A 10,347-nucleotide genomic window follows, 5' to 3' on the forward strand; every position below is an offset into this window, starting at 1 on the left:
CACAGGGGTAATACTCCCAGACCGAGTGCTTCTACTCCTCCAAACCGAGTACTTCTCCACCAAGCCAGGTATTTCTACACCCCGAAACAGAGTGCTTGTGCTCCTTCAAAACAGACTGCGAGTACTCTTCCCAATAGTGGGAAAGCACGATCTAGATCCAGGTCACGTTTGAAGGGATCCGCCCTACTTACATGTGGGAAGTATTTGATTCTTTCATAAGCAGCTCATTCGCTTATGCTTCGTGAATCGGATCTAATCTGTAGTCGCCGAGTTACTCAAAAGAAACATTTTCTCTCTTAAAAGGTCAAAATCTTTATTGATCAGTCACAAGACAAACTGAATAGTAACTTGAAAAACATACTGACAAACACATAAAATCATATTACACTGATGCCCATGAACTTCAGAACACACCTTGTAATAAAACATAAGTATATTCTCTAGAGTTTCATCAGTATTACTGTGTAGAAATATCATTTATATTCAATTGGCTCCTTCCTTTCAGAAATTAAGTATACAACGGAAATTAAACATAGAACAAACGTGTGCAAATTGACAAAGTATTGACACTGTGATAGAAGAGAAATATATACCACATTACTGTCAAGCAACCGCATTTCTGGCACAAAACACCTGCACTTATATGGCAGAGGTTACCAGATGAGCTGTTAAGCACGGGGCTGGTAATACAGATAAATTGTGGAAGGAACTTTTTTGTGTGCCATATTCCAATATAGCTGCTCATTTGATAACGTCATGTACAGCCTATGGATGTTCCTGACTGAGAGTACAGTGCATTTAGAAGTTTGTTGTATATTCTCATGTGAGGCCGCAGGTATAGCTAGCTTTGCTTATATTTCACATATTTATTCATAGGTGGGCTGGACCCCTTTGTTTCTAAGTGTGTCTTGTCATGGTTCTGTAGCAATATCCTGCCCGGTCTCAAACCGGTACAGAGGCGTATTATATTTCCTATTCGGTCGGCCTCCTCACGAAAGCAGTTTCCTGGTGCTGTTGGGATTCATCCGTTATACTCTCACAAATAAATAGAATTAAATTAACAATATATTGTAGTGTGGAGCAAATGTGTATAAAACCGCAAGGAGCATAGGCATTAAAATCTTGTGCATCAAATTTCTGGTCTAGCTTTTGATTTTCATTAAGGTAAGAATGTTATACTCCTGAGGAGCCGCTTGCATAATTACGTGATCAATTATTCTGACTTGTTGAATATGCAATCTAACTAAAGTACAGTATGGCTTCAGATGTGAACCAAAAATCAAATGTGATGAATATGATGCATGAAAAGCGACATAAGCATACGTACAGGGAGGGTAGAACGCAAAAAAGACAAACAAAGAAACAAAACAAACTAAGAATGGCACCATCCTGTTTCACGTGTCACTTCCATGCATGTGGACTTTGCATGCAACTATGCATTTACTTGCACAATGAAAAAACTACCCCAAGCCATAGCTTTTTCCCTACTGAATTGGTTAAGAGGCGCTACAGAAAACTTATCGCGCTTCACACAATCTGCATCCTAAAACAAGTACACATGTGTCTAAGAAGATTAACACATCGCCTCACTGTGGACTCTATCTTAAGTATAGAAGAATTATGTCTACAGAAGCCATTAAACTAAGGGGCTTTTGCTTAACACCGTATGTTCACATCTGCTATTGGTTGACAAGTAGATTGGAGAAACCACAATTTCAACATTTTTAATATTATTTTCAATTCCAAGTGACTCTCCGACATCTAAGACGTAAGATGTGCATCACGGTATACGCAGTGAATGGCCTTAATTGCTGTTTGCTTTCGTTTCGGGAGGTATGACCGGTTCTAGTCAACTGGTTTCGTGAGCATGCACGTAAGCGATAATGACTTCTTATACATCGGATTCTCTTCCCCCAATGCTTCCCCTTTCTAGGACGTAAAAGGAAGCCATTATTCTAAAATTATGTGTATAAAATAGATAAAAAAGAAGACATGAAAATCCGCCTACTTTATGTGTGCATTTATTACACGGAATCAGAGTGGTTTGTATTTGCTCCGTTGCATTCACACGCTGTTAAATGTAAGCTACTAAAGCTGTGAAATGTTAAAAATGTATGTAGGCTTCCCGTCCCTTGAAATCCAGTCCGTTACCCTTAATGACAATTGGTTATCTTCCCTCCTCATTACATGTCCTGCCAATGCCCATTTCTCTTTCTTGATTTGAACTAAGATGTTACTAACTCGCGTTTGTTCCATAACCCGATCTGCACTTTTCCTATCCCTTAACGTTACACTTATCATTCTTCTTTTCATAGCTCGTTGCGTCGTCCTCAATTTAAGTAGAACCCTTTTCCTAAGCCTCCAGGTTTCTGCCCCGTACGTGAGTACAGGTAAGACACAGCTGTTATACACTTTTCTCTTGAGGGATAATGGCAAACTGCTGTCCATGATCTGAGAATGCCTGCCAAACGTACCCCAGCCTATTCTTATTCTTCTGATTATTTCAGTCTCATAATGTGAATCCGCAGTCACTGCCTGTCCTAAGTAGATGTATTGCGTTACCAGTTCCAGTGCCTCGCTACCTATCGTAAACTGCTGTTCTCTTCCGAGACTGTTAAACATTACTTCAGTTTTCTGCAGATTAATTTTTAGACCCACCCTTCTGCTTTTCCTTTCCAGGTCAGTGAGCATGTATTGCAGTTGGTCCCATGAGTTACTAAGCAAGGCAATATCATCTGCGAATCGCAGGTTACTAGGGTATTCTCCATTAACTCTTATCCCCAATTCGTCCCAATCCAGATCTCTGAATATCCCCTGTAAACACGCTGTGAATAGCACTGAAGAGGTCGTATCTCCCTGCCTGACGCCTTTCTTTATTGGGGGTTTGTTACTTTCTTTATGGAGGACTACGGTGGCTGGTGGAGCCGCTATAGATATTTTAAGTATTTTTACATACGGTTCGTCCACACCCTGATTCCGTAATGCCTCCACGACTTCTGAGGTTTCGACTGAATCAAACGCTTTCTCGTCATCAATGAAAGCTATATATAAGAGTTGGTTCTATTCCGCACATTTCTCTATCACCTGATTCATAGTGCGAATATGGTCTATTCTTGAGTAGGCTTTACGGAATCATGCCTGGTCCTTTGATTGACGGAAGTCGAAGGTGTTCCTGATTATATTTGCAATTGCCGTAGTAAATACTTTGCAGGCAACGGATAGTAAGCTAATCGGTCTATAATTTTTAAAGTCTTTGGTATCCCCTTTCTTATGGATTACTATTAACGCTAGCGTTCTTCTAAGATTCCGGTACGCTCGAAGTCCTGAGGGATTGCGTATACAGGGTGGCCAGTTTTCTAGAGCAATCTGGGCACCATCCTTCAACAAATCTACTGTTACCTGATCGTCCCCAGCTGCCTTCCCCCTTTGCATAACTCCCAAGGCTTTCTTTACTTCTTCCGGCGTTACTTGAGGGATTTAAAACTCTTCTAGACTATTCTCTCTTCCATTATCGTCTTGGGTGCCACTGGTACTCTTAAGTATCTATAAGGCTTTTCAGCCACTTGAACGATCTCATCCATATTAGTAATGATATTGCCGGCTTTGTCTCTTAGCGAATGCATCTGATTTTTTCCAATTCCTTGTTTCTTCTGCACTGCTTCTAGGCCTCCTCCGTTCCTGAGAGCACGTTCACTTCTATCCATATTATACTTCCTTATGTCAGCTGTCTTACGCTTGTTGATTAACTTGGAAAATTCTACCTGTTCTATTCTAGCTGTAGGGTTAGATGCTTTCATACATTGGCGTTTCTTGTTCAGATCTTTCGTCCCCTGCGATAGCTTACTGACATCCTGTCTAACGGTGTTACCACCGACTTCAACTGCACATTCCTTAATGATGCCCATAAGATTGTCATTCATATCTTCAACACAAAGTTCCTGTTCCTGAGTTAAGGCCGAATACCTGTTCTGTAGCTTGATCCGGAATTCCTCTATTTTCCCTCTCACCGCTAACTCATTCATCCTCTTCTTATGTACCAATTTCTTCTGTTCCCCCTCAAGACACGGCTAATTCGACTTCTTACCCCCCTATGGTCACTGCAGCGCACCTTGTCGAGCACGTCCACGTCTTGCATGATGCAAGGATTAGCGCAGAGTATAAGGTCTATTTCATTTGTAGTCTCGCCATTCGGGCTCCTCCACGTCCTTTTTCGGCTATCTCTCTTGCGGAAGAAGGTATTCATTATCCGCATTTGTTCTGTTCTGCAAACTCTACTAATAACTCTCCCCTGCTATTCCTAGAGCCTATGCCATATTCCCCCACTGATTTGTCTCCAGGCTGTTTCTTGCCTACCCTTGCATTGAAGTGGTCCATCAGTATAGTGTATTTTCTTTTGACTTTATCCATCGCCGATTCCACGTCTACATAGAAGCTTTCGACTTCCTGGTCATCATGACTAGATGTAGGGGCGTAGTCCTGTACGACCTTCTAAATGTACCTCTTATTAAGTTTCACAACAATACCTGCCACCGACTCGGTAATGCTATAGAATTCCGGTATCTTACCAGCCATATCCTCATTAATCAGGAATCCGACTCCTAGTTCTCGCCTCTCCGCTAAGCCCCGGTACCACAGGATGTGCCCGCTTTTCAGCACTGCATATACTTCCTTCGTCCTCCTAGCTTCACTGAGCCCTGTGATATGCCATTTACTGCCCTCTAATTTCTCCAATAGCACTGCTAGACTCGCCTCACTAGATATTGTTCTAGCGTTAAACGTTGCCAGGTTCAGATTCCAATGGCGGCCTGTCCGGAACCAGGGATTCTTAGCACCCTCTGCTGCGCCGCAAATCTGATCGCCGCCGTGGTCAGTTCCTTCGCAGCTGCTGGGTTCTGAGGGCCGGGATTTGATTGTTGTGTTCATATAGGAAGTTGTGGCCAAGTACTGCACCTGGGTGGCCTATCCTGCTATGGTGAGAGGGAGTGCATTGCCGGTTCTGGTCACCTGGATCAAGCCGCACTCCAGGCCTGTTTATGCAATTTTATCACCACGTGGATTTTTTGTAATCTGGCGGAAAGTTGTGCGGCACCGGGATTCGAGCCACGGTCCTCTTGCACGCAAGACGGATGTTCTTCCTCTACGTAACTGCTGCACATTTCATTCATTAGGTAATGTTAATTGAGTTAGTTAGTAGACGTTTACAAGTTGATACAGCCGATAAAACTACAATCATTACTTCTATAGCTGTCTACTAATTGGCGATCACAATGAATAACTCGCCTTTTGGGCCAAACGGTGGCTTTCTTATGTACAGCTTTGACAGAGAGAGCTCTAAAATTCTTGAATAGTCAGCTATGAGCGTTTCTTATTACGGAAGTGCATAGAACTTCCTTGAAAATGACAAATTTTGAAAGATACTTTGCGCAATTATTCTTAACGTTGTCGGCTATTCAATAAACTAGCATTCCCGAAAAGAATATACCATCTCTTGAAGAGGGGTGAACACGAAGGTGAAGGGTGCGCAGGCACCAAACGTCGGCTGCTTGTTCTTTACATGATTTCGCAGCGCAAGTCTAGACTTCCTACTATTTAGCAGCATTCGACTCAGCTCCTCACCCCGAATCTTTGGATACCAGATTTAGAAGCGTAGGGCCAATTTTGGAGATTTTACGGCTGAAACCCACGCCAAGCGGTGGGTAGCCTACCGGTAGCCCTATACCCACTGTTATTTCGACCTGCCTCGGTGGCCGAGAATGATTCAGGCCTCGGCTTTCGTGAACTTAGGTGGCAATATTAGGTGAAGAATGGAGAATGCTGAGAGAAGCGATGACGAGATTCGACAAGCGTTTCCAGACAGTAACACCTGGAAAGTCGTTAGATATAAAAGATGGGCCAAAGAAGAAGCGATAGGTGCTAGCGCTAGCCCTAACCGACTTTCCCAGGTGAGCGGAGACAAGATCATCTCGCAAGTTAACAAAGTCACCAAGGCCCCTAACCTACCTATGGGAGATCTCAAAATTGTTGTCAGAGCAGGAGGAGGGCTGCAGCTATTCCAGATAAGCCTACTACAACCAGAACAAGCCATCTACGAAGCGACCGGGTTCCGTTATGATGAACGCGAGGCGGATACCATATGCCGCCACAACTTCCGGAACATTGCAATTGTCAGTACTCCGAATAAGGACCGTGCGGATAAGTACGTGGCATCAAAGCTATTAAGTTCAACGGCAAGGAATATGAAGTTAGAGCCTACGAAACGGCACCGGACGTTACTGCTTAAGGTATCATCCGAGGTATGACTGTCGAAGTTTCCGCGAGAGACTTGACGGCGGCCATTACTACAACCGCAAATCGGACGGCAATCGCAGCCAAACGACTGGGAAACACTGCAACTCTGATAGTTTTATTCGACGGTTACAATGTTCCCATGTATGTGAGTAATGAGGGAGTGCCATCGAGGTGCTCGTTATACAGGAAAGAAGTGCACTTTTGCAAACATGCAACGGACTCAGACACAGGAGAAAGACGTGTGCTCCAAATCTCAGGATAAGCTATGTGCGGGATGCGGCAAGTTCAACCCGGATCAAGATCACACGTGTCAGCCCAGGTGCCAGCTGTGCGGGAAGGATCACCCCATGGACGACAAAACCTGTAAAGCCAAGTTCAAGAAACCCAAAATAGTCAAGCAACGATAATGGCTTCGCCAATAGCAAGCAACTAAACCACAGGAAGAACAGCAGTAGTGGCGTCGCTGCGCAGACGGGCTTACCCAGTGAGTCAGATCCAGGTACAGAGGAGCAGCAACGCCTAAGGCCAGATCCTGATCGAGGTTCCAGGCGAGACCCAGGTCACGGTCAGGGAAAGATAAGCACACTTGGCTACGACTCCTAAGGTGAGCTGGTCCAATGCGGTCAAAGGGCCACTGCCGTAAGACATCGGAGGTGACTGTACAGAATCCTACTAATGCTAACAAAATAGCTGAAAGAAGAAAAAGAATGCGCACTTGAGAGAATAATTGCACAGTTCACCAAGGAGATTGAGGAGCTTAAGAACGACAAAAATCAGACAAACGAACAAACGTGATTCCCAAGCCCTGGGAGAGTAGAGGTAATTCAAGGAAATAGGAGAGGATAGTGCTCCACCTCCAACGAAAAGAAAGGCGATGGAGGACGCAGCTACGGCTCCAGCTATGAACTGAAACTAGACAATACCCGCCCTGCGAAAGGCGGCTAAGAAACATGCAGAAGCTACCAGCGATATTTCGCTGGCAGTCTGTACGATCTCTACCTGGCTACGCAAAATGGAGGCCAGTATGGCCGACATTAATAGCAGGATAACAGAACTTTACGAGATAATCCAATCGCATCAGTTCAACAGCACTCCTGTGATCAGTTCGGCAGGGAATCTACAAAATTTACAAGCCGTTGCGAATTCCAGGCCTTCTAACATTGCTTGAAGAACACCTTCCTTCCTTCCGCCAGCTTCCACGGTAACCACACTGTGATATGGGAAAGCGTTTGAAAAAAGACATATGGTAGTGGAATTGCAGGAGCTACGAAGCCAAAAAGGCGGTCTTGCAACTGGGAAACACACAAATTATCGAAACAGCGGGGATATCATGCTATCGGGTCACCGAACGGGAATAATATAACCTTAACTACGCTAGGGAAGAAAGGACTCGGGGTTATTGATCACGACACCGAAATCTCGAATATTGAGCACGTGCTTATCGAGTTCCTCCCCAGATGCAGGAAATCCTCAACTATATGTATTTTAAACATATATATTATTCTAAACCTCAAAAGGCAGCGCTTCATATCTCTCTTTAGCAAGATTGTGGTGATGGCAGGTACTATTCCCCTAATCTTAGGGGGAAATTTCAATGTCCCACTCGCTGCCTGGGCGTATGGTTATTCGAGAGTGAAGTGAATATGCTATGGCGAGACATTTAAGATGCAGAGTCAACGCTCGTAAATGAGCCCGACTCCCCTACACGTACAGGGACCGGACTGAACACAGATGCCTCACCGGATCTTACAATCGTAAACAAAGTCGCGAAGGTCAAATGGAGAAATACTTGCGAAGACCTTGGCAGCGATAGCATTATAGAAATCAAGATCGAAGAAGCCGCAGATGCTGAAAATAATAGATCCGTCAAATGGATCAACGGGGATAAGTTATGCAAAATAGATGTAGATAGGAAGTAAGAGCCGATTCAAAACACAGAACAATGGAGTAGAGACCTCATTACAGACGTAAGCATAGCCACTCACACTATCACGCCGTAGCAACCGGTAGAAAGATAGATAGTCGTCTCGCACATATGTGAGAGGTGAAACAACCGTTAGTATGTAGATTTTGCCAGCAAAAGTACAATAAGTAAGCGAATAGCTTAGTTAAACAAAAAGATTGAAGAGCATAGGAAGCAGTTATGCAAGGAACAATGGGATGAGTTCTGCAATGCAATGGATGTACAAATTTTTGCTTGCCAGACGTGCCTATGCTCAAATACCCGCTAAATCTAGAAAATCCAAGCATAGATCAAAAGCATAATTTGTGAAAGCTTCTGCACGCGCACAAAGGGAAAGAAGACGAAGTCATCGCTGAGGCAAGTGCCACATGCCTTCCCCCCAACCCAGTCGTCGTGCCTGGGCGGTATGAGGGAAAGTCTAACGAGCCCTTGGCTAAGGACTTCATTACCTAAGACATTAGAGCAGCGCTGCAAAAACTCAATACAAAATCTGCCCCGGAGCCAGATGGGATTTATAACGCGATGCTAAGAAACATGGATGACCAGGCTACAGAGAATATCGCAAAAGTCCTAAATGAATGCTGGGCCAAGGGCTTTATACCACAGAAGTGGAAGGAAGCCCAGTTAATATTTATTCCCAAACCTGGCAAACCAATCATTCTCGCAAATCTACGGCCGATATCTCTCACCTCTTGCACAGGAAAGCGTGTGAAGCATGCATTCTTAATCAGAATGAACAGTTACCTGAATGAAAACTAAATACATCTAAATACTATTTCTTTCGGGCTGGACTCTCCATTCAGGACGTTAAGCTGAAAATCAAGCAGCAAGCACTAGACAGTAAAGCGAGGTCCACCAGAGAGCGCTATATAATGTTTGGATCTCAAGAGAGCATTTCACAAAGCTGCACATTCGGCCCTACTCACTAGGGTCAGTAACACAAACCTAGGAGAAAGGGCGTACAATTACATCAGAGATTTCCTAACGAATCTGAAGGCTACCATCACCATGGGGGAACTCAAGTCTGAGGTGAGGGACATGGGCAGTTGGGGTGCGCCTCAGGGCTCCGCGATGTGGCCTATGCTCTTTCACCTCATTATGACAGGATTGTCGGAAAAGATCGAGGACATCACAGATATCAATCACTCCTTATACGCGATTGATATTACCATACGAATCTCGCAAGGCAGTGATGGAGAGAGAACGGAAATTACAGAAAGCGGTAGAAAGTGGAGGAGTAGCTTACATTGAAATCATAAGCTCCCCAGAGAAATCAGAGCTTCTCCTTTATAGACCCACTCTCAAGGGCAGGCCGCCCAATGGATACATCAAGGAGATAGAGTATGAGGAGATACAGTTTTGCACGAATAATGGCGGTGCAATCCCTATAGTTAAACAAATTAGGGTGCTTGGTCTCAACATTGAGTCGAAGAGAACTAACGGTGAATCTCTTAGAAAGCACGCTACCAAGGTCACTAACGCCATTAGGCTGATCGGGAGAATGAAGAACAAGTATCATGGAATAAAGGGGACTTACATTTTAGGCTCACTTACTCTTTGGCTGTTATAGGCCACATCATTTACGGAGTTGCGTACCTTAACTGGTACAAGGCAGAAAAGGACAATAACAACACACTCATGAGTGAAGTTTTTAAGCAGGCCTTAGGCTTGACCGAATACACCAGTACTGAGAGATTAATGCAGCTGGGCATGCATAATACCTTAGAAGAATTGATTGAGCTCAGAAGAAAGCTCAGATGGAAATAGTAGCTAGTACCAGCACTGGCAGAAGTATACTAGAAAAATTACCAATAAACTACCACAGCCAGCGAGCACCCAAGATTACATTAACCAGAGAGATCAGGAGCAGGATTATATTCTAAAATTTATCCCAAAATATGCACCCAGAATTCAATCAGGGCAGGAGAACGAGCAGAGCTGAAGCTCTACTGAAACGCTATAGCAATGACAAGGAAGCAATATTTGTAGACTCCACCGAATATTCAAATCGCCAAACGTTTAGAGCAGTAGCAATTATTACAAATAAAAAAAGGGTACACAGGTGCTCGATCAAAACCAGGTTATTTAAGGTTGCC

The sequence above is a fragment of the Dermacentor variabilis genome, chromosome 11 (genome assembly GCF_050947875.1).
Source record: "Dermacentor variabilis isolate Ectoservices chromosome 11, ASM5094787v1, whole genome shotgun sequence".
Classification (NCBI taxonomy): Eukaryota; Metazoa; Arthropoda; class Arachnida; order Ixodida; family Ixodidae; genus Dermacentor; species Dermacentor variabilis.